At 54.2% G+C, this 23,186-nt stretch overlaps 2 protein-coding genes across 6 annotated transcripts in view; one reads left to right on the plus strand and one right to left on the minus strand.

Annotated features, from left to right (window-relative positions):
- Macrod1 (mono-ADP ribosylhydrolase 1) overlaps positions 1–23,186 on the plus strand; it is a 141,335-nt gene that overhangs the window by 42,952 nt on the left and 75,197 nt on the right. The window lies entirely within an intron of this gene.
- Flrt1 (fibronectin leucine rich transmembrane protein 1) overlaps positions 1–23,186 on the minus strand; it is a 78,720-nt gene that overhangs the window by 12,216 nt on the left and 43,318 nt on the right. The window contains exon 2 of one of the 3 annotated variants that reach the window (XM_006527169.3): positions 5,408–6,323. The exons of 1 other annotated variant lie outside the window; for it this stretch is intronic. The gene's annotated coding sequence lies outside the window, so the exon portion shown is untranslated. Of the gene's footprint in view, positions 1–5,407; positions 6,324–23,186 lie in introns of those variants that run through there. One more of the 3 variants, NM_201411.2, reaches the window with a different exon arrangement.

A 23,186-nucleotide genomic window follows, 5' to 3' on the forward strand; every position in this document is an offset into this window, starting at 1 on the left:
AGAGAGCTCAGGCTTTTCCTAAGCTGTTTCACTTTGTCTCTGGGTTGTGGCTCAACATCTTAGCCTGAACCTCATTATACACACTTGCTCCTGGCCAGCTGATGGGTACTGTCACAGGTGGCCTCTGCCCTTAGCTGTTCTGGGCCAGTGCCCTGAGCAGGGCCAGACTTGTTAAGGCCAAAGCCAAGGCTGCCACCACAGTCTTCTGGCATGGGCATCTGTTCTCCTCCTGTTTAGCTCATGGCCACAGGCCCCAGCCTCCTGAGGCTCTGCATCATAATAGAGTCTAAATTGCACCTCTCAGAGATGTTTGATGGATAATGGAGCAGCAATGAGAGGCAGGGACTCAAGGCCTTTCCACTCCTGTATCTGATGCCCATCCATCTTGCCCAAGCGTCCCTGGCCACCCTGCTTCCCCAAGGCCAACTCCAGTCTCAGACCGTGGCAGCTTCAGGAAGAGGACAGACCAGGCTGGGGAGGGAGACTCTGGAGGAGCCCTTAAATTGCCTGGATGCTTGGTGGCCCTTTCATCCCCTTGTTGTGTTTGATGGTTTATGTGGCCGTCAAATTAAATCTGGTAAATTGCCCATCTTTTACGGGATCACTGGTCGTCATTGTGCGGATCACACAGACACGTGTGGTTTGAGTTACGACGTGCCAGTTCTGTGACCGACAGCAGGATCCTGACACAGCACTGGAGGGGTGCGGAGAGATGGCTCAGGCTGTGGTCTCCGTTAGCTGAGGGGGCTTAGGGGCAGGGGGCAGGGGCAGTTACTGGCTACTGACAATGGCCAGGACTGGTGTTCTGCCCACACCTCTTTCAGGCAGTGTCCTCCTCTCTGGGTTTCAGTTTCCCTGTCTATGTGGTTGACAGTTGACCTTGTGTGAGGACCCAGGTGACACCAAGAGATGTGTGCAGAGTACCCCACAGGCAGACTGCCCTTTTTTTTTTTTTTTTTTTTTTGGTTTTGGTTTTGGTTTTTCGAGACAGGGTTTCTCTGTTGTATAGCTCTGGCTGTCCTGGAACTCACTTTGTAGACAAGGCTGGCCTTGAACTCAGAAATCCGCCTGCCTCTGCCTCCCGAGTGCTGGGATTAAAGGCATGCACCACCACGCCTGGCTCAGACTGCCCTTTCTAAGTGCAGTCTATGTCCCGGGGCTACCCTCTTCCTTCTACACATGGGCGTAGCCTCTATGTTAACTGTCATTCTGTGCCTGTCTTTCATGTGCTGTGCCCACTGTGTCTCTTGTACTTGCACCCCGTTCCAGTCATTGAGAAATCAAAGCCTTAGAGAAGGAGAAACGGTGGGTTGTAACTCAGCTTTGGAAATCTCAGGGCCCTTTAGCACTCAGACATGCTGCACACACCGCCCCGCTTCCCCAGGGCCTTTGCACATGTTGCTCTTGCCACGGTGACCAGTGTAGGCTTGCCTTCAGCCTCCCAGGCCAGCATGCACTCTGCCACCAGGTCCCGCTCTCCTGCCTCCTCCTGGAAGCTTTCTCTGACCCTGATCCTTCACAGCCCAGTTCTGCTTTCACCTGGCAAAGGTGACTGAGCAGCCTCTGGACACCACCAGCTAGGGAGACTCGACTCAACTGCTAGCTGTACCCCTGTGGCCTTCCAGTGCCTGCCGAGATGTGTCTCTCCAGTTTTGCACGCAGGAGCAGCAACAGACTCAAGGCCTCGCATGGACATATCATGGGGAGGTGGCAGGCACTTCATGGCCTTTGAGGGAACTGAGCTGATTCCCAAAGGAAGCCAGGCTGGGAGGAGATGGAAGACCAGGCAGACTGCTTCCTAGCTCCTAGCTCTGCCCCTCTGCCCCTCTTTTTGTTTGTCAATGAAAGCAGTTTTGATGTTAGGTACCAGACATGGTCTCAGCTCCCATTAAAAGCAGATATCCAGATGACCCTGGGCCCAAGGAGGAAGACCATGCAGACAGCCAAAGGCTCACAGGCTACAACCCGATGGCCTTCCCAGCCCTACCCATGCCCTGGGTCTAATTTCACTGGAAAGAAGGCCTAGGGGCAGGAGCTACCCCATTCTGCCCAGTGTCCTCATGGACCAGCCTGCACTCTGCCTACACTGGTTTCTCGTCTTGAAAGCCAGGCTCAGGGTGTCTGTCCTGCAATGTACTCAGCCAGCCTTCTCTCAGTCTTGGCCTATGTAAAAGGTCTTTTGGGGGCTTTATCTGTGAAATGGGACCAAGGATGAAATAGGCGACTTTTAGCTTGGCTGACCACTCCCTGGCCTCAGGGAGGGAGAGGTTACTTCATTAGCCATGTTACTTTACTGGTCCAGATATAAGTTATAGACGAGGCCCAGGAACTTGAAGCTTGTTCCAGCAGATGCCATGGGGGCACCCCTTGCACACCCTGACTCTCTAGCACCTTCTCATCTTGGCTGCTCTGGCATACCAGCCAGACTCACCCATCACCCCAAACAGCTTAGCCCCCGGGCCTTGTCCAGTGGTAGCACTCAGCATTTGTACTGCCAGTAAGAGTCGGGGGCGGGGATTCTTTTCAAATCTAAAGTTAATTATTTTTCTAATTTCATGCCGCATGCATTATGTATCAGCCGTTATCGCTGGCAGTAATTGCAGACAGGCATGCAAATCCACCAGAGATGAACTGCGAGTTCACCTAAGCGTGTGGGCCGCTGGGTGGGGCTGGGCAGCAGGATGTCCTCCTTGGCTTCAGAGAAAGTGAATCGCTTTAAAAAACAAGACTTTCAAATTGTGTCTTAGGAGGTTAATTATATTGATAGCAGTGTTCGATATTAAACTATGCAGGGCCAGGAAGGGGGAGGGAGATGAAGGAAGACACATGTCATTTTGTTTCTTTCAGTCTCAGCATCTCTTAATGAAATGGTCCTCCACCTGATACGGCTGCCTGGGTCCCTTTGGAGTAAAGCTAGCTCCGCTGGGACGAAGTTCCTTTGGGGAAGGAAAAGAAGAGAAGCAGATGTAGCGCCAGTGACAGGGAGAGTGAAGTGGGGACAGTGCTGGGGGCATGTGAGTCCCTGAGGCCAGGGCTGGGTCCAGGTCCTTGCTGCTAAACTCCCAGATTACCTGCAGGAGCCTAGAGGAGAGGAGCAGGTGTGGAGGAAGGGCTGATCAGAGAGACTCCCAGGCAGCCATGGAGACCAGGGCCCCGCAGAAGCAAGGAACCAACCAGCCCTGCTCTCCGTGAGGATTCTATTTGTGATCTCCGGTTTCCTGGATTCCCATTACCAGAACGGTCCTCTCCACCGGACCTAAACACCCGCTTTTCAGGTGTGGTCCATCCTGTGCCCAGCAGTAAGCCTGGCTCAGAGAGGCTACGTTACGCATACTCTGTGTCTGAGTGTGAGGCCAGAGGCTGACATGGCTGTATGTGTTTCTCTATTGCTCTGCACCTTATCTTTTAAGATAGGTCTCTCACAGAATTCAGAGCTCACCCATTGGCTGGCTGGCTGGCCAGGGACCTCCAGCGATCTACCTGTGTAACCCCACTCCAACTGCCAGGGTTACAGACATGCACTGCCATGCCTGGCTTCTGTGTGGGCACGGGGGACAGAACCCACATTCTTGTGCATACGCAGCAGCCACTTTACTGATGGCACCACCTCCCTAGCCCACAGCTTTTGAATAGACGAGGCAGGCTGTATAATCTAAAGCCCAGAATTAGGCAGCTAGAGAGAGAGGTTGGACTTTGCCATCAGCACCACCCAGAGGCCATGATGACCTGGGTGTTCCCACTACAGTGGTCCAGAGAGGCAAAAAGTTCTGTCTGAACTCTGAAGAGCTGCCCACCTACTCGGCCCTCAGTCGCACTGTCCAGTGCTCAAATCCAGCTGCTCTGGGGAAGCAGGTCCAAGAAGGCCTGGCTGTGCCCCAGCCTGGTGGCCAGCTTGGCACTGTTGGGCTGCAGGCTGTAAGTGCCCATGCCGTGAATGCATGCAAGAGTGGAAAACCGAGAGAACCCTGGGAGGAAGAGGAATCCAAGCCCATCCATCTGCCTTTTATAGATGTGGAGAAATAGGTTCAGTGGCAGAGCCTTCTACCAGTCCCTGCTAGGGCTTAAACCCTTCCCCACAGGATTGTAAGAACAGTTGATGGAACAGCCATCCATCTGTGGATTCCTCTTAAGGGTTCAGGGGGTGGGGTTGTCTCTTGGGAGTATCTGGCCTTGCCTCTTTCCAGCTGGCTATTAGCTCATGTGTACAGAAAGGCACATTCAAGGAGGGGACCTGCCCTAGTTTGTAGCACTCTCAGCCATAACCCCCAGGTACCTCAGCCCCCAAAACCTGGTGTGTTCCTTTTGTCTCTGCCCCCTGGGTGCAGCAAGGCCGCTGAGCAGATTTCCCATCAGTCCTTTGAGCAACAGGATTGCTGGGAGGTGGTTGCTGTTTCCCTCCAGCTTGGTCTGGCCCCAGGAATTATCCCCTAGCTCCTCCTAGGGGCTGGGAGGAGGTCGCAGATGCAGAGAGGAGGACGGTGGGCGGGCGGGGCCCAGCTGTGCGTTTGGGGCCCTGCTGCTAGGTTGTCGCGCCTTTATAATAAATAACAGCAAATAGTCCATCCGCAGGGCATCCTTCACGCCAGTGGCTAATAACACGGCTATTAATGCCCCCGCAGACGGCGTGCGCAGCGCACGGCTCTGACGGATGTCCCAGGCCCTGGCGCAGTCATAAATCAGCCCCTCTCCTGGGGCAGAGCATGGGGAAGTGTCATTTTCCATCTTGGTAATGAATTGGGGCTTCCCTGCCCTGCCCAGGGCGCTGAGGGGTTCTGAAGTTGCCAGGATTACTGTTTGCAGAGGTATTGGCCCTCCCCTCTTCACCCTTGGGAGTCTAAGAGGAGCTGGCCTGGCCAGCCACTTGCTGTGTAGCCTTGGAAAACTCACCCCACCACTCTAGACCTGTCTGTCCCCTCCAGCCAACAGAAGGTCCATACAGGGGACCAGTGCAGATGATGCCAGTGTGACCCCTGACTGGGCCCACCCTGGATTTCTCTGGCCACAGCAGGGCAGGTCCAGGTGGAAGGGATCTTGCTAGTTTGAGGGTAACAGGCATCAAGGCTGGTGTCCTCTATCCCCTAAGCTCTTGCCTAACCATCACAAGGCTCACTGTCGTCCCCTCTGTACAGAGCAGGTGGCCAGCAGCCCTGGTAGGGAAAGGAAAGGCCCAGAAGGAGATAACCCTCCCTGCTGTGGCTCATTCCCAAGCGGTCTCCCTTACACCTGACAGAGCCCTGGAGTGGTCCCTACCCCAGCAAGCAGAAGGCTCCTGTTTGGGGGCCTTCAGAGGGCAAGACTCAGTTGTCCCTCTCATATGCCATGTCCCCTCCACGTGGAAGGAAGACTTGTCACCTTTCTTTACAGCACCACCCCTGGTGGCCCTCTCTCCTTTACCCCAAACTCTTACCTCCTCTGCTGCTGCTCCCTGGAGCCACTGGGTCCCACTGGTCACTGCTTCAATGTTCCAGGCCACACTCACATCCTTGGCCCCATGTCACCAGCAGGCTCAAAACCACAGACTACAACCCTGGGGCAGAGGGAGCACAGAGGCACACAGAGACTACAGAAGTCTTATAGTCTTCCTTGTGGCCAGGCCTCAGATATGCCTGCAGGTCCCCCGCTGCATCTTCGGCACCCTAGGCCACAGGCACCGATGGCTTGGCTCTCCGAAGTGAAGGTTGTGTGCTCGGGGTGCACGGGGCACCCCCGGGGACTCCTGAGCCGGGCATGCCCTACAGCCCAGAGCCAGTCCCCGGGGGATGTGGCCTCTCCTTGGCCACCACGTCCACCACAGCTCTTTGTAACTTTAGTCTTTTGTCCACAGGCTGCACCTCTCCCAAAATGTCCCTGCTAGGACTGTTGCCTTCTTTTCTTTACCAAGGTTTTTTTTGTTTTTGGGGTTTTTTTTTTGTTTTTGTTTTTTTTAAATCCCTTTAAGTCACTTGGCAGAATGGCTCAGTGCAGAGAGCGCTCTTGCGTGACAGAGCTGAGAGGGAGCCACTCTCCAAAGACTCAGTATTCCTGCCACTCAGGCTGCATCTGTGTGTGGGGGGGTCTGTTACCCCTCTGAGGAGTTCAGATGTTCACCGCAGGCTGCAGCCGCCTCGCCTCTCCTCACCTCGCCTCGCACTGCTGAGCTGTCAGGCCTGTGTGCTCCGCTTTGGGAAGCCACTTTAGGGGGCAGGGGCTGGTCTGCTTGGCTGCTCCTGTTTGTGGAGAAGCTTCTGAAGTGGGTGAGGCAGAAGGGTCGGTTACTCCTGCTTCAGCCCTGGGGCTCAGCTGTCCTGAGTGGGGCCTTTCTCGCCTACTGCCTGGTTCTTCACCTGCCAAAGAACACAAGTGATCAACCCCAAGAAAACAGAGCCATAGGGACAAGTACCACAGGCATCCATGGCCACAGCCCCATTGCTCTCATCCTTTCTCAGTCTCTGGGTTTTTTTTGTTTTTGTTTTTGCTTTTTGAGACAGGATCTCACTATGTATCCCTGGCTAGCCTGGAATGTAGATCAGGCTAGCTAAACATTCACACAGATCCTCAGGTCTGGTTTTGGTTTGCAGTACTGGAGATCAAAGCCAGGGCTTGGCAGGCGCTTTGCTGCCAAGCCACATCCCAGGATCTGCATCTTGGACAAGTACCACTTCCCTCCAAGCCAGGCAAGGGTCTGAGATTACTGTCCCCACCGCTTGTTACCCTTCCGTGTAACTGCCTGAAAGGATTGGGCAGACAAAAAAATGAAGTTTAGGGACTTGGCAAGATGGCTTAGAGAGTGGGTAAATACACCTAGCACCAAACCTGGAGATCTGAGTTCAGTCCCCAGGAGCCCACATGGTAGAAGAAGAGAACTGACTCTCACAAGATGTCCTCTGACCACACACACAAAATAAACAGATAAGTGTAATAATAATAATATCGTCACTATCATCAACAACCAACAATGAACAATGTTTGGGGAGTACCTGGCCATGCAGAGCCACCACCCAACCCAGAGCAGCCTCCATTTCCCCAGCACGTGCTTCTCTGACTAAATATCATTTGAAGGCTCCAACTGGGCCATCCTGGACTTGGCTTCCAGAACAAGCTCAGCTTTTCTGGCTCACCAAAGGCCAGTGAGGTAGGGTTTCCACTGTCCCTAACCTCTGTCCCTCAGCTGTCTGTCTCCTGTGGGACCAGGCTTTCTACACCCTGCTGCCCTTTCTTCTGTAGAGACCTGGGTGCTGCAGGCTGCCCCTACCAATACAGAACAAAACAATGTTATCCCTTCCTGGTTAGCAGCCAGCCAAAAAGGCCCAACTGTGGTATCTGCATTTCTCTGGAGGCACCCTTGTTTAGACAGGAGCTTTGATGGTGGATCTGAGGGCATAGGCTCAGCTGTCATCAGGGCACGTTCCTTTGTACCAAAGGTGGCTGGTTCAAGGCCTACTAGGTGCCTGGAGCTGGCACAACTAGGGTGCATATTTAATAAGTCCACATGCCAAGCAGAGGTGGCTGTCCATGGCTTCAGCCCACAGGGAACACATGGGAAGAAAAGACTATGTGGTCAGTGTATAAAGAAATGATGGGGTAAGGAGCTCTCTCAGGAGCCTTTCCCAGGAGAGCCAGTCAGGGCTGCAGGTGCCAGGAGGCAGGTGGGCACAGTCCCAAGCAGGCACAGGGTGAGGCTGGGCAGGAGGGAAGATAAGCCTGTTCCTGCAGAGGGGGCAGTGGTAGCTACAGCCTGGACCATTATTGTCATTACCACCCGCGAGATTTCATCCAATTATAAACTGTAATTTCTCTCTGAAAGCGAGGGATGGAAAGAGTCCAGTGAGGTCATCTGCCTTCCTGGACAGGACAAGGAAATTGTTTTATATGCTAGAGGCGGAAGGTGGCAGCTAGGCCACTGCACACACACAGGATGGGGGCTGTGTCCTAGGAGCCTGGAACCCCAACCTCTCCATAACAGACACAAACCAGAGTTCTTCTCTTGAAATCACAGGTTCAGGAGGAAGGCAGATTCACCCCACTAGATGTGTGCTTGACTCAGGTTCCTCCAGCCCCCAGGAGCTAGCTGGTGCTCGCCTACCGTTTTTAAGGCCCCTGGGCCTGGTCAGCCTGGCTCACCACTGCAACCTCTGCCTTCCATATGGCCTTGCAGTGCCCCACACTGAGACTAATTCATACATCCCAGCATGCACTGACATCCACGCGGGCATATGAACACCCACGTCAGATGCAAAAACCCAACACAGGCAAACATTAAAACAGAAGTGTACACAGACACCTGTACGCATCTCTGCACACATTTAAACCCATGCACATGTGCAAAAATGAACACGTGCACACGTATGGATGACTGTGTGGTCAAGATGTTCATATATTTGCACCTAGGAATGCATGTGACACACTCCCATGAGAATACACAGAGTGACCGGAATGTGCACGTACTCACATTTGTAACAGGGCACACCTGTGGCACGGGGGCCTTTCTCTGCTCTGTCACTCTCCTGTGAGAATTCTTATATGCCATCCTTTCCTCCCGGCATTAGGCAACCCTCTCTCTGAATATATGGTCTCACAGTTATAATGGAGGTGATGTAACAAGGTGAAAAGGGAGACTGTGAAGGCTGGACACTCTCGTGCCTGGCTCAGTGCCATGGGCACTTGGCATACTTCTCACTTTGCTTTCTCACTGGAGAAAACAAGAGTCTGAGTCAGGCTCTCATGGGCCTGCTCCTTACCCCGCCCACTCCACTGCCTTCCTTGAGTCCTCAGAGCCTCCTAGAAACCTTTAGAGTGTAGGCAGAAGGTTTAGCTAGGGTCTCCTTTCTGAAGGGGCCTCTCTGGGATCTGAGGCATGTCTTGGCTTTCCAAGCCAGCTTGCCAGTGTGAGCCCAGGGCATTGAAAATGGCTCTTCTCACCTGTGGGTGCTTAGTTATGGCCACCTGCAGCCACTGCACCAAATGCATGTGGCTTGGAAGAAATCTATAAACGTGCCCACTGGCAAGCACCTGCCCCAGAACCCTGCTAGATTGAAAGGAGCCACGCCCTCTAGTGGTTGTCAGTGCTATCCTGTGTGTTTGCCAAGAAGTCTTTTGGGCCCTAGGAAACCAGGAATGAATGGGCTCTCCTTAGCCCCACAGGCAGCTCTGCTGAGCCCCTCTCTCCTGGACCTCCCCCATGCCCAAATTCTGATCTAGTCTCTGTACCAGCAAACCTTTTTTTTTTTTTTAAAGTCTATTGAGTAAAATCTTCCATCTGTCACACATGGTTCCTTTTGTTACCAACAACCCTGGTAACAGTATTGGCAAGCACTAGGTCCCCGACTCCACTTTGTCCTTGGCATTTTGATCTGATGGGGCCATTCATACTAAGATCTAGCAGGGAGCATGTGCTCTATCCTTCCCTCGTGTCTGAGTGGTCATCTCCCCTAAGCCTGGACCAGGCTGGTGGGTCAGGGAGGGACAGCCATTCACAGGCTAAGAAGGGGAGGGGTGAGCTTTACAAAATTCCTCAATCTGCAGGAGAGCCAGGGCTCCAGATTCTAGGTGTTTCCTCTCCCCACACCATGCCAAGACCGTGTCTCTAGACAAACACAGCCCCTCCAGGCCCCAAGTCCCTCCCAAGGCTTTCTCATGTCCCCTACCTCTCCATTTCCCCCATCCATCCCTTATCCATCTCCTTCCCATCCACCCAGCCTTCCAACCATCCAACCATCTCCCCTCCATCTTGTCTACCTTGTCTATGTGCCTACCCACATTCATCAATCCACCCAGAATCCATTCATCCATCTGACCCACACTCATCTGTCCATGCAGGATCCAACCATCCATCCATCCATCCATCCACTTTCATTCCGCCTATCTCTCTGACCACCTATCCCTATAATCCATTCAACCATCCATGTGCCTCACCTAACAAACTCAGTCCAATCATGCTCCAGGCATTGTACAATACGCTGGGGATCCGAGGAGCCCAGTCCCTAAGAGGTCTCAGCCTTGTGGGGAAGCCAGTGGCTAACAGAAACCACAGTGTGATACACATGCCAGGCGCAGCTCAGGAGAAAAACGATGAACGTGAGGGGGAGCTTCCTGAAGAAGACAACACTGTCCTATGATTGTGGCACCCTTCAGGCTCTGCTGACAGACACTTGAGAACCGGGTGGCAGCAGTACAGCCCACATCTGTCCCTCAGGGCTTGTTGCAGAATTTGATGGATCTTTAGTTTTTCTGTTCATGCTCCCTTCTAGATCTATGCTTGCCGATATTAATTCCTGTATTAACAATTAGCCTACCTGCTTTGCTCCAACCTCTGGCTCTTAGGGACGGAGTTTCATGTGCATGGTATTAATCAGACGCCTGGTGTGTTCTGTGCAGACCCAGGTAGGCTCAGTGGCTAGCCCATTTAGCCAATCACATTTGATATGAGAGTGTTGCTGCCTCCTTGGGCAGAGCTGTCCGGGAGCTCAGAGGGCAGAGTTCCCATCAGAGCTACAGGCTGGAGATGGGGGCAGCAGGGAAAGGGGATTTGCTCTCGTTTCGAACTACAGGCTGCAGGCAACAGCTGTATCCTGCTTTTCCAGATGAAGGGGCTGTGATCAAACAGACTTTGTTCTGAGGCTGCTTACTGCCCCGCCCCTAGGGGGGCCAGACACAGGGCCTGCTCCTTTCTTCTTCATCACTAAGGGTGGTCACTCCTCTTAGGCTGGTAGCTTTGTCACCACAGTAGCAGGTCAGAGTGACAAGGACGGAGGGCTGCAGGCCAGGAAAGGGGCCAAACTGCTCTTAAAACAAGGTCAGCACAGTTGAGTTGAGTAGGAAGAGTAACTGAGGCAGGGGGGAACAGCATGTGCAAAGGCTCAGGGTGGGAGGACTTGTGCCCTCTGAGGGCTGACGGCAAAGCTCTGGGTCAGTGGAAGGCAGCAAAGCTGGGGATGGGGGGACGAGAACCTGGCTTCAGAGGAGCCCTGATCAGTGTGCTGAGGGACCTGGTCTTCATACCAAGAGTGACAGGGACCCTGCTGGGAGTGTCCAGGCAGGAAAGAAGAGGCTCCCACTTGCAATTTCAACAAATCCATGTGGAGAACTGGGGATACTAGGAGTGAGGGCTGGGCTGGGGGCAGTGGGGAACAGGGTCCGGGGAAAGGAGCTGACTCAGGAAGCCACCAGGTTCTGCTCCCTGAAGCCGTGCCTGGTATTCCATGGGTACCATTTTCCTTGCTAGAGCAGCTGAGCGCTCCTGGTAGCACCAAAGTGGGCTGGTTTCCAAATGGCTCCCCAGCCTCGGCTCTTGGCAGTTCCAGACAGGGGGAGCACAACATGGGCCCCAGATGCTGTGCTGTGGCAGCTGGGAGCACGACTCCTTTTCCTGCTCTGGAAGTAGGGCTCCTCCCTCTGCCTCTTCTTATGTTGCAGGCAAGGCCCGGCACAGCCTGGCACCCAAGGAGCAGTGGAGTGGGAGGGGTAGAGGTGAGTCTGCTTAGCAGTGTGACCCTCCCAGTCTGCTCTGCTAGGACAAGTGCCTCCTGACAAAGGGCAGGGTTTTAGGGACTGGTACGTGTGTGCCAGCCAGGTCGAAGGTACCTGTGGGAGTCTCCACTCTGGACCACTGCCAGACTCTACCTGTAAAGACAGATACATCCAGAGCAGGGAGGCTAGCAGGAGTGTAATCTCAGAGGTGCATGTGTGTCGCTGTGTGTACACATATGTGCATATGTGTAGGCCAAACGACAACTTCAGGTAATGTTCTTTAGATGCTGTGTGGGATAGACCTAATCTGAAGACAAACCCAGGCCCTCTGCCACAGAAGCCTCTCCCTTCACGGATGGGCAGCTGTGGTGACAGGTGGCCTGTGACTTTATTCCCACTTCTTGGTGCTGAGAGGCCACACAGGGCATGGACAGATGCCACCTGCCCTGCAAGGGCTATGTCCTCTCTTGGATGACCCTGCTTCTGCAGGCACCAGGGCTAGGGAGAAAGAGGCCCCCCGATTCCTAGGATACGGCTCCCCAATGTAACCAAGCAGTGGGAGCGATTAGAGCCTCTGACTGGAGAGACAAGAACAGGGATGAGCCAAAGAGGCCCTGGCTGCACAGAGTGGGCCTGTGACTTTGAAACCTCCGACAAGGGTAGTGGAACTCCTGGGCTGCAGAGCTGTGAACGGACACCAAGCAGGGCAAGGCACAGGTGGCTGGGCTCCCAGAGGGACAGAGGCTGTCCTAAGTCTCTGCAAGGAGAGTTCACCAGGGACCATTAACTTGGGAGTCGGTCATGGAGGCTGTGGCCTGACATGGCCCATTGCTCTAGGCCCATAGGATGGGGCCGGAGTGGCCACCTCTGGCCCATGGGAAACTGCTGGTCCTCTGTCTACCAGTGCCCAGTCAGGAGGTGTCTCTGCTGGCCAGGCCTTACTCATTAGGCTTTGCTGTATCTTGACCCCCCCCCCCCCACACACACACACAGACACACATACCCAGGAGGGCCTTGACAGGCCTGGGGAGCCATGATGATGAGTCTGGTGCCAGTAGCTAAGGCCAGAACCTCTTTCAGGAAATTGACCCACTTTTGCCAGAAACATCAGTGGCTTCTTGACCCTGTCTACCTGACCACGGTGCCCTCAACTGGTCTGCCCGCTCCCACTTTCATCTCTGAGCACTCTCACATGTCCCACAGCCCCAGTGATGGACCACACACTGTAGGTGTGTGTATGTGTGTGTGTCTGTGTGTGCATTTTGGTGCCTTTTGTTTTTTGATGTAGGGTCTTACTGTGTAGCCTGGGCCTTGCCATGATCTTCCTGCCTGTGTGTCCCTGATGCCAATACTACAGTGTGTACCACTGTGCCTGGCCTCCCACACTGTAGCTCTTTTAATTTATTTGTATGTGGATATATGGGTATATGCTGGTGTGTGAGAGTACATGTAGACATACATGCGTGCATACCTACTTGGTGGGGGCAGAGCTCAAATTCAGGTGTCATTCCTCAGAAGCTGTTCTGGGGTCTGAGACAAAGTTCTCATCAGGACCTAGAACCTCTCCCACGAGGCACGGCTGGCCAGCCAGCAAAGCCCACAAATCCTCCTGCCTGTATCCCCCAGCACTGGGATTACAAGGGGCACCCTGCTGCCCCTGGCTTTATTTGTGCTGGAGCTCAAGCCTAGGGCCTTGTGTGTGTGTGTGTGTGTGTGTGTGTGTGGCAAGCACTTTACTGACTGAGCATCTTCCAGCTCTCAGTGGATTTGGAAGCAGTGCTTTACTGGCCCTGTGGCTCAGTGGCTTGTAGGCACATGGTGGGTAGTCCCGTGTGGATGCCCTCCAGGGGGAAAGCCAATGGGGTGACAGGGATCCCAGGCCTCCTCTGCATGGATCCTAGGAGTGTGTTAGCCCCTCCTCCAGCTGTTCCTAGCATGCAGAGGCAGAGGTAGGAGGGTCAGAAATTCAACCCCCAGTCTTAGTTACTCAGGGAGTTCAAGGTCATCCTGGGCTACGTGAGGTCCTCTTTCCAAAATAAAAGAAGGTTCAAAAGAGAAAAAGAAATAAGAAAAGTTAAAAGAAAGGAAAGAAAGAAAACACTCAAATAGCTAGTCCTCCCCAGATGTCTGTTACTAGCTTTACTCAAAGCCACAAGCTGGGGATTCCAGGCCACACTCCTGCCTGCTGTGCTCACTCCCAGGGACAAGTTCCCTTCTGCCCCTTTGGTCCCCTCTCCTCCACCAGAGGTATCTGAGCCAGGGGATCTTCACATATGCTGGAGTCTCCTGCCCTTCCTTCCTGTAAGCTGGCTCCGTGGGCTGGGAAGGCTGGGAGCTCAGGCCAGGCGGCCAGACTCTTAATATTTACAGCCAGGCTCAGGAAGCCATTAGCTTCCTTTTCTTGTTGTTAATTGAAAGAGGAGAAAGTGGTTGTAACACTTCAAAAGGACTTAAAGTGCAGCCTGCGAGACCTGCTGAACTGGGAAGAAGGAGAAGGAGAGAGTGTTTCATAAACGCGGGCCTCGCCAGCCTCCCCCGAGGGTAGCTGCGTCTTCCTTTCTGCAGCTAGGCAGTGCCTTCCCTCCAGGCTCCCTTACGTGGGCTCTGCATTATGCGTTCCCTTTTCATTTGGGAGCCTGCCTTAAGGAGAGAGGGAAGGAGGGAAAGGGTCCCCGCACACTCTTGTTAATAACAAGCCTCTCTGCGGCGGTAGCTTAATGAGGCCCCTGGCACCACAGGCATCACGGGGCCTGGCGGCTGCAAGCCACCCCCCTCCCAGCCTGCAGCCCAGACTCAGGGGCTTGGTACAAGCCATGACTGCCCCCCTCCCCGACCACCTGTGACCTTGGATATGTTTTTGGCTCAGATGCACTGTGGATCCCAGGGTTGGCCTAGAAGGCTATGGTTTGGTGGCGAATGGAGGCCTATGAGACTCCTAGTGGAGCTCTGGGCTCCACCCCTAACACAAAAAGTGGGGGGGGGGGGGGCGGGGAACTACCAGTTTGTAAAGAAGTGTTGTGGGTCAAGCCTGAAGACCTGAGTTTGGTCCCAGGACCCACGTTGGAAAGTCAGGGTGTGGTGTGCTTGCTCCTAACCCCAGTGCTGGAATGGTGGCCTGCCAACCTAGCCTACTTAATAAAGAATTCACCATCTAGAAGAAAATGTGAACCAGAGGGGCAGTGCCTGAGGTTGTCTGCAGGTCCCCACTTGAACATGGGTGGGCACACGCCAAGCACTCCAGAGCCCTGGCATTCGGGTCCAGCTGGTACCTGTCCCTCTTCCAGGCAGCCTTCTCTGGTCCTTCCTTGTTTCTGGTCTCCCTTACTATGTCCACTCAGGCTCCCCTGCGCCTCTGAGCCTGGACTCTGTCTAGCTCAGGGGCTGACTGTAGCAGACATGGGGTGAGAGGTGTATGCCTTGCCCCAGTTCCTAGTTGCTGAGCAGGCTGCATCATAGGAGCGATGCACACTGAAGAAGGTAAGCTTCCCCTTCCACTATGGCCAACAAGGATGCTGTCCACGTCCAGGCTCCACCCAATGTGGAACAGCCTTGCTGTTCGAAGTGCTTAGCTGCTGTGCAGAGCAGGAGTCCCAAGGGGGATGAGGGATGAGCGGGCTGGGCAGCCCAAGGAAGAGGACCAGCCCTGCCTTGTTTCTTAGGCCTGAGAGAAGAGCGGCATGTCTAGAAGCCCAAAGAACTCCAAAGGCAGAGGGAAGTAGCAGCCTTTCCTAGAGGCCAGTTATGAAAGGTCTATCCTCAGCCAGCAGAGACTGCAGAATCATGTATGTGTGTTTGTGTGTGTGTGTGTGGGGGGGGGAGACATTAGCAATTAAAAGCTACAGCAAAGACAGCCACTGAAGTTCTTATTAGTGGCTGCCATCAGACCCTATCTCTGTAACACCTGTTAGCCGCCCAGGGTTGTGATAACCTTCAAAACAAATGCTCTGAGAGAGGTTGAGTAAGGCCCGCTTCCAGCACGGTTGTGTCCTGCACTAGTGCCTCCCTCATCCTTAGCTCACACCCAGCACAAAGCAGGCGCCTGCATACTCACAGGGGAGGGCTGCCCGAGAGGGAACATGGGGTCCGTGAGCTGGCCTGGGGCACAGGAAGCTACTCATTCTGGCCAGACACAGGCTCTGTCTTCAACTGTCCCCTTTCTCTTCCTCCCTCTGTCCTGGATTCCAAGCCAGGCAGGCCCTCCAGCCGCTCTGGCCTCTACACCCCCAGAGAATCTAGGAAGCCCTGAGCCAGGTGCCTTTTGTGGCAGGGTTAGCACCTCTGTCCATGCCAGCCCCCACTCCCAATGCCCACCCGCCCACCAGGCCCTGCTCCTTTGCTTAACTTGACATTCTGTTTGCTTCTCCCCATCCCAGCCCCTCCCTGACTGGAATACTGATTTTACCCAGCGCTATGCTTTTTCAGAGCCAGGCGGAAGGAAAAGGCAAGTTCACGGGTAGAAGCAAGCCAGGGGCCTCCGTGAGACTCCTTCCACAACCATCTCTGGGGTACTGGCCACCCCAGAATGCCACCCACACCCTAATGTAGGCCAAGGATGGCACCAGCCAAGAACATAGCCTTTTTAATACTCTGGGGCATGCTGTTGGCCCTGGTTTGGGATGGCTGGTTTTTTTTTTTTTTTGGGGGGGGGTCTCCAGGAGGACACCTTGTCAGTTGCAAATCAGCTTCTGATGAGCACTGGACAGAAAATGGTGCCTCCCCCCCCCCTCCCCCCGAGCTGGACATCAGATGGCACAGTGACCTCCGTGGAGGGAACCTACAGATTTTATTTTTCTTTTTGAGGTCCCTGAGAGGCCTGGGGCCTTGCAAAGAGTTGGCAGAATGAAGAGTCAGCCCCAAATCACTGGATGATTTGAGCAATCCCTTGATCCCATTCGCTGTCAGGAGAATGGCCTCACTCTTGGGGCTCCTTAAGATGAGCATATTGCTATCTCTGAACACCAGTTTTCCTTTTCAGTGATGGACAAGGTATTCCAGGGTCATGGATGGTTTATAAAGCAGGCCCAGCAGGCTCCACATTTCAAGCCACCAGTGCCACCCTAGGAGCATGTGCTAGGGATGCCATGTCCCCACAGGAAGTGGTGAACATCCTGTGGTCTGACCCCCATCTCAGCCTCACATGGCATTAGCCCCAGCTCTCACACGTCACTCACCCCAAGCCCCAGTTTAGCATCCTAATGTCCCTGGAGTGGAGATTGAAATGATAATGGCAAGAGACCTGGCAATACATGGACCACGATAAAATCAGAATCTCTCTCGCATGGTACCGTGTCTGCTGTTACACAGTAGGCTACCCCTACTCCCAGTCCCATTCCTATCCCCTCATTGTCCTTAGAGCAAGCTACAGCCTAGGACCAATGACTGAGACTGCCCTGCCCTGAGGTGCTGAGTCCCTGGCCTGGAGCAATGTCCTTCCCCTACTCTGCTTCCTCTTACTTAAGGGCTTTCCCAAGAACTCAGTTGCTAATCTTTGTCTCAGACTATGTTTCTGCCAACCCTACCCAAGATGAACCCAAACTATTTCCTGGGGACTCAGTCAGTGGTGCACCCCACCCCTATTTCAGCCTGGTGCTGCCTCTACCACTGAATAGGGATCTGCTTGCGGGCCAGGCATGAGGCCTGGGCTGCCCAGTGCTTGGGCTACTGGCAGCCCCCCTCCCCCCAGCAATGCTCCCAGCTGTGTATCAAGTCCCCTCCTCCCAAGGCTCCCCTTCCCAGTCCCCAGGGCCTTAGCCACCTGTGAGCAGGCACAGCTGCCCAGGTTGGGTGATGAGCGGCAAGGTGGTTATTTTGCAGCCTTCCCTCCCTCAGGGGCCTCGTCATAAATTACCATCGATCTGCCGAGGGCCGGGCTGGGAAATAAAGCACTGGGCTCAATAATTGTACCCTGCTGCCCGAATTTACTTATTTGTGGCTTTCCTACCCACTAGGAAACGTAACGGTAAATAACCGCTGACGATTAGGCTCCCAGACAGGAAACACACTGTACACTCGTTTCCAGGGGCCACGAGGGCTCCAGTTCCACCGGCCAGCAATGCTAGCCTGGATTTGGCTTGCACTTTCTCAGCTCCTATCCTGGGCTCCAGACCTAACTGGGACTGGAAGCCTGGGGTGTGGGAAGCAGGCAGGGAAGGAGCCTCAGCCCCCAGCAGGGCTAGGGTGGCAGGACTGATGGGCCCCAGGCATGCTGTTGCCCTGGAAGATAGTAAACTTTACCACACCCACTAGGGGCCTGGGGGTTAACTCAGCCTGTAGAGCGTTTGCCTGACACAAACTCTGGAACTACACAAACCAGGTGTGGCGGCACATCTGTAACCCCAGCATCTGGGACCTCAAGGCAAGAGGAACAGGAGTTTAGGATGACCCATGGCAACTTTAAGACCAGCTTAGGCTACATGAGACCTTGTTTCAAAAAATGAAAATAGATGTCAGGCGGTGGTGGCTCAACACCTTTGATCCCAGCACTTGGGAGGAAGAGGCAGGCAGATCTCTGAGTTCAAGTCCAGCCTGGATATACAACGAGTTCTAGGACAGCCAGGACTATACAGAGAAACCCTGTCTCAAAATCAAACAAACAAATAAAACCCAAAAATAAACAACAACAACAACAACCTAAAGCCAGTGCCTGGTTTAAGTTTTCTGTTTCATAGGGGTGCAGCCAAGGCTCAGAGAGGTTAAGTATGTGTCCTGCCCCAGGTCACACAGGGCAGGGTTGATGCCAGCAACCTTATCATTTGTCCCTCTGTAAGCCGGTACAGACACCGGAGCTCATCCCCTGTCTCAGCAGCATCCTCATGGCCACTTCCGGCTCCATGCCCCTATCTTGTGCGAGTGGCCAGGCACTCAGGATGTCACTGGGCGCACCTAAGAGCTGGGGGTTAGCATGAGTGAGAGAGAGAAGTCCAGGGAAGCCAGAGCAGCCAGGGGAGGGGCTTGCCCTGCCTAGGGCCACACCCGTCTTCAAGTCCTATTTTAGAGCATGATGATGTTTCCGTTACAGATAGGGAAACCAGCAGCTAGGGTTCCCTGCAGGCTGAAAGCAGGGGGTTCAGTGGAGGGGGCAAGGCTGGAGCTCACTGCCCTGCTTGAAGCCTGCTGAGAGCAGGTATAATTCCTCAAGGGCCATCCACTTTTTCTGTTTGAGATGGGCTCCCTCACTAGCCTGGAACTCTCAGTGGTTTTCCAGACTCCTGGCCAGGGAGCCCCAGTCATCCACCTATCTCTGCCTCTCCAGCCCCGAGGTTCGTTTGTCTCTGTTGTGGTGGTTGTTTGTTATGTGGGTTCTGGAGATGAGAGTCAGTTCTGTGAACCATGTCTCCAGTCCCCTTGTCCCCATTTCACCAACAAAGCAGCTCAGACACAAATCAGTGACTTGTCACACAACCTTGCTGGAAAACTCAAATGAGGCAGGGGGGCAGAGTGCATGTGGCCAGGACTGACCTGCTGTGGAGGTTCTGACGGCCATGTTGGAAACCCAGCAGGGGCAGGTGAGATTCAGGTTACCAATTCCCAGAGAACCTGAAGCTCCCAGGACAGCCATGCCAGGGTCCCTTTGTCCGGAGGCGGTCCCTTTCCCCACCCTCTACCCTGGCCCCACCTAGCAGCCGAGCTTTGTGAAGTGACGCACACACATCTCTCCATCTCCTGGTTACTCTTCCCCCAGGTACCTACCTGGTTCCTCCCCAGGGAAGGCAGGGGTGACTTTTTATCCATTCACCTGAGCCACTTGGTCCCCAGGCAGTTCAACTTAATTTGTGCCAAGCACTTTCTGAGTAACGGAGTCCCTGGGGCCATGAAGTGAGGGAAGGACAGGGCAAGAGGTAATGGTGGGAGACAGGACATGCACTGCTGGTTCTGGAACTCTCAGGCTGCCCACCCCCGAGGGACTGGTCACATTGTACCCAGCCACCAGCATCACTCTTGAGCCAATCCAACCTAGTCCAGTTTTTCTACCTCTGCCACCTCCAGAAACGGGGGTGGGGGACACTGAAGACTACCAGGATATAGAGCAGGCAGTCCTGGGCTGCGTGTCCTACTACCCACTGTCAATTAGGTATATGTAACCCACAGCCACGTCCTGGTGTCTAGGAGCAGGGTCCATAAGGAGTCCTGTTCAAGCTCCACAGAGTTTATGGCCTCCAAGGGCAGACATCAGATAGCTGTACAGGTAACAGAGCCCATGGAAAAGGAGAAAATGACAGGCTCAGGAGTCGCTGGCATGCTCTGCAAGGTGGCTGGGGTGGGCAGACAGTGATGCTAGCAAGAGCTATGTCCACTTCATGATCTCAAAGGCCTGAAGAACACCACATCTGAGAGCCGGGCCCCAGCCTAGCACTCTGGGTGGGAGTGGGGATGATGGGGCATGGTTGGGGGTGGGGCATGGAAGGATGCTGAGTGATAGTGGAAAGTGATGGAGCATGATGGGAGGTACAAGCCCCACCAGCACCTCCAGACTCCCAGGAAACATGACCTTTATAGTTAAAGACAAGACACAGGTTGGGGCTCCCTCCTTTGTCCTGGGCCCTAAGCTGCTGTCCTGACCAGGAGCTCCGAGGGGAAGGATGGTTTGTGAGTACAGCACAGGTTAGTCGGGTAGGCGGTAGCAAGATAGAAGGCATAGTGATGAGCCTTGATCTAGTTACCATCAGGGACCCCAAGGGAACAGCAGTGAATGGGGGGGTATGGGGCGTATGTGGTGCAGGTGTGCTTCTGCGAGAGAGCAAATCCCAGGCCCCGCTTAACTGCACCATTATTTATTTTGATGCCTTCGTGGTCCATGTTAGGGTGCAGGTGAAATATGACTGTATCGTTTACTGGTGGGGATGTTAATTGCACGCCACAGAGAACAACAAACCCACATTTGAGGTATAGATCACTATGGCAGCCCCGGCAGACTGTGTGGGGTTGCTGTGTGGGGACTGGATAGTTGGAGGAAGTGCTCTGTGAGCAGCTCTGCAGAAGGAGGATGGGGGAGCACTGGAGATGTGGACGTCAGGGGAAGGGTCACCTCCCAGGTTAGTGTCTCTAGTGTACATTGTCAACTAAAAAATAAGAACTTTGTGACCTCTTCTGAGGGCCAGATAGGGCTGGTGACTACCTCTGTCCTTAGTACACACACACAGAAGCCACGAGGGTGCCAGGGGCAATGAAAATGGGTTAGCATGGCTGTCCCTCCAGTGGCCTGGGTTGATCTGGGTGTTGAGACCTTGGAGCTATGAGTGTAAGAACATTCCTTTCTTCTTAAACATTGTTGCACACTCTCTGCCATCCCTGGGCAGGAGCAGGAGTCAGCAGGGAACACGAGGCTGCAGGGAGAGGGCAAAACACCCCTAATGCAACATAGCCGCATGTGCAAAGGGCCTGGGGCAAAAGATAAAGTTTGAACTCAGTGTCTATAGCAGTACCTCACAGCACAGCGACTGATTGTAATCATGAAGTCACACTATGTACAAGGTCCTGAGAGGGAGTATATCAATGTGTGTGTGTGTGTGTGTGTGTGTGTGTGTGTGTGTGTGTGTGTGTGTGTGACTGATGGCAGACCTGGGATACCTCCAGAGCTTCACTCTTGCCCCTGTATAGAGAACATAGGCTCTGGGGGTATGCATTGCTGAGTCCTGGGGTACACATGGTCCACACTACCTCAGCTACAGACCTAGCAGAAGACAGAGTGCCAACCCCCAGTCCTAGCACCCAGAGGGGTCCTTCACTACTCTCTTCTAGCAGACAGGTCACAAGGACACTCACCATGTACAGGACAGGAAGGAGACCTGAGCCTCCTCCTCCTGAGCAGAGATAGCTTCTATGGTCCCCAGGGCCTCATCTCATTCTCCCTGTATCCCAACTATGTGCACTGCAGAGGAAACCGAAGCCTGGCCATGTCATGAGACCTTGGGCTTAGCAGAAAAGGCTTCCCTCTCAAGCATCAGGACCTGAGTTTCCTCCCCAGACTTAAAAAGCAGGGTGTGGTGGCAGATCTTTCTTATCCTTGTGCTTGGAGGTGAAGACAGACTGTCTCAAAGGCCTGAGGTATGACACGCAAGGGTGACTCCTGGCCTTCATATGTACAGTCACACACATCAATAAACCCCAATTGCTGGGAGGGGCCCCGCTGGATCCGACTCAGCACTGAGTTCCCACTCTGGACATCCAGGCCAAGCCCTTTGCTGGCCCCAGCGGTCAGTGTGGCCTGGGAGTCTCAGAGTCTGTCTGTAGGCCACACTCTCACTCCTCTGAACAGGCAAGCCCTTCAGCCCAACAGCCACTGGGGAGGAGAGGACAGCACCGTCCCTGATCCCAGTGAGGCCATGCAACAGCTACTGGCGGGGGAGGGACTTGGAGGAAGATTTATGAGCTGGGTCAAAATTTAATTTGGGTGGAAGATCCCGGCCAGCCAAGCCGGCTGCCCCAGACAAATGGCCTCGTCCCTGCTGGCTCACACCCCATGCCAGCCTCCCCATTCCTCTCCGGAAGGCTGCCCGCCGCCCGCAGAGAAATCATAGCACCAATTTGATTTGGGCAAGAGCGTCGGGAACTGGGGCTTGTTTGCACTTCGGTTTAAAATTGAACAGGACAGAATCAGCACTGCCTCTACCGGGGCCTCCCAGCCTTCCCGGGTGGCTTCTCCCCTGCCAGTGGGGCCCGCTCAGCCCACCTGCTTCCTACATGAGTCCCCAACAATCTTGGAGGCTCCACCTGACCTTCCAGCTTCTATCTGCCAAGTACCCCCCAATGCTCCCCATGGCCTGAAAGCTAGAGAGGCTTGAATCCCATTGCCATGCCAGGGAACTCAAGCAAGAGATGGAAACCGTGAACCTCCATGTTCCCATCTGCATAATGGGAACAGTGTCACTGCATAAACAGGCTGGATGAGGGGAGCTGGGACTGAAACATGGAGTGTTCTGATACGCATGTCCATGACTCTCCCACAATCCTCTGGGCTTGCTTCCTGCCAGGGCTTCTCCTTTATGGGCACGGCTCAGCAGCCTTTGTTCTTCCCAAAGGGGGTTGGAAGAGTGCTAGTATCCCTGAGGATGGGACAAGCTATTCTCATCCTCTGCCATTTGTTGGGTCCCTTCTAGTACTTCCCCAAGTGGGCACTGCCCACCCATATTACAGATATAAAAAGAGAAGTTCAGGGAGGGGGCAGGTGTACAGCCCTCTACCTCCCCAGCTCCTGTTCAGATGAGGGGACAGGAAGAAGGCGGGGGGGGGGGCTCTCTCTGAGCAGCATCTTCCCCAGTGCCCTCTCTCTGGCATGTTCCTGCTACTGTTGGCAGAGATCCAGGCCCAGAAATAGCCATGTCACCTTCGGAGGCTGAGTCCTGGGCTGCACTGCCCCAGGCCTGCAAGAGCTGAGAGCAGCAGGCAGTGGGAGGCCCAGGAAGCCAAGTGCACACAACAGGCACACTCCTGTATGTCGGGTGGGGATAGGCTCTGGTCTCCTCCATCTGGCCTTACCTCCTTCAGCAGCTCCATAAACAAGGCTCCAGGCAGGGGATGGCAGAGCCGGGGGCTGCTTGCACTGGCCAGCACTGGCCTCACACACACACATCCAGGATGAAGCCATCAGGGCCAAGACACCCTTCTCTGTATTCTTGGGGGATCTCTAACCATCCCCAAGACCTCTTGGGTCGTTTCTTCAGTCACCCTGAGTCTGGTTTCATTCCTCATTCATGCCATGCTCTGTGCCTATCAAGGCCCTGCTTGCTCTAGGCTGGGGGCTC

Source organism: Mus musculus, chromosome 19 (genome assembly GCF_000001635.26).
Source record: "Mus musculus strain C57BL/6J chromosome 19, GRCm38.p6 C57BL/6J".
Taxonomy (NCBI): Eukaryota; Metazoa; Chordata; class Mammalia; order Rodentia; family Muridae; genus Mus; species Mus musculus.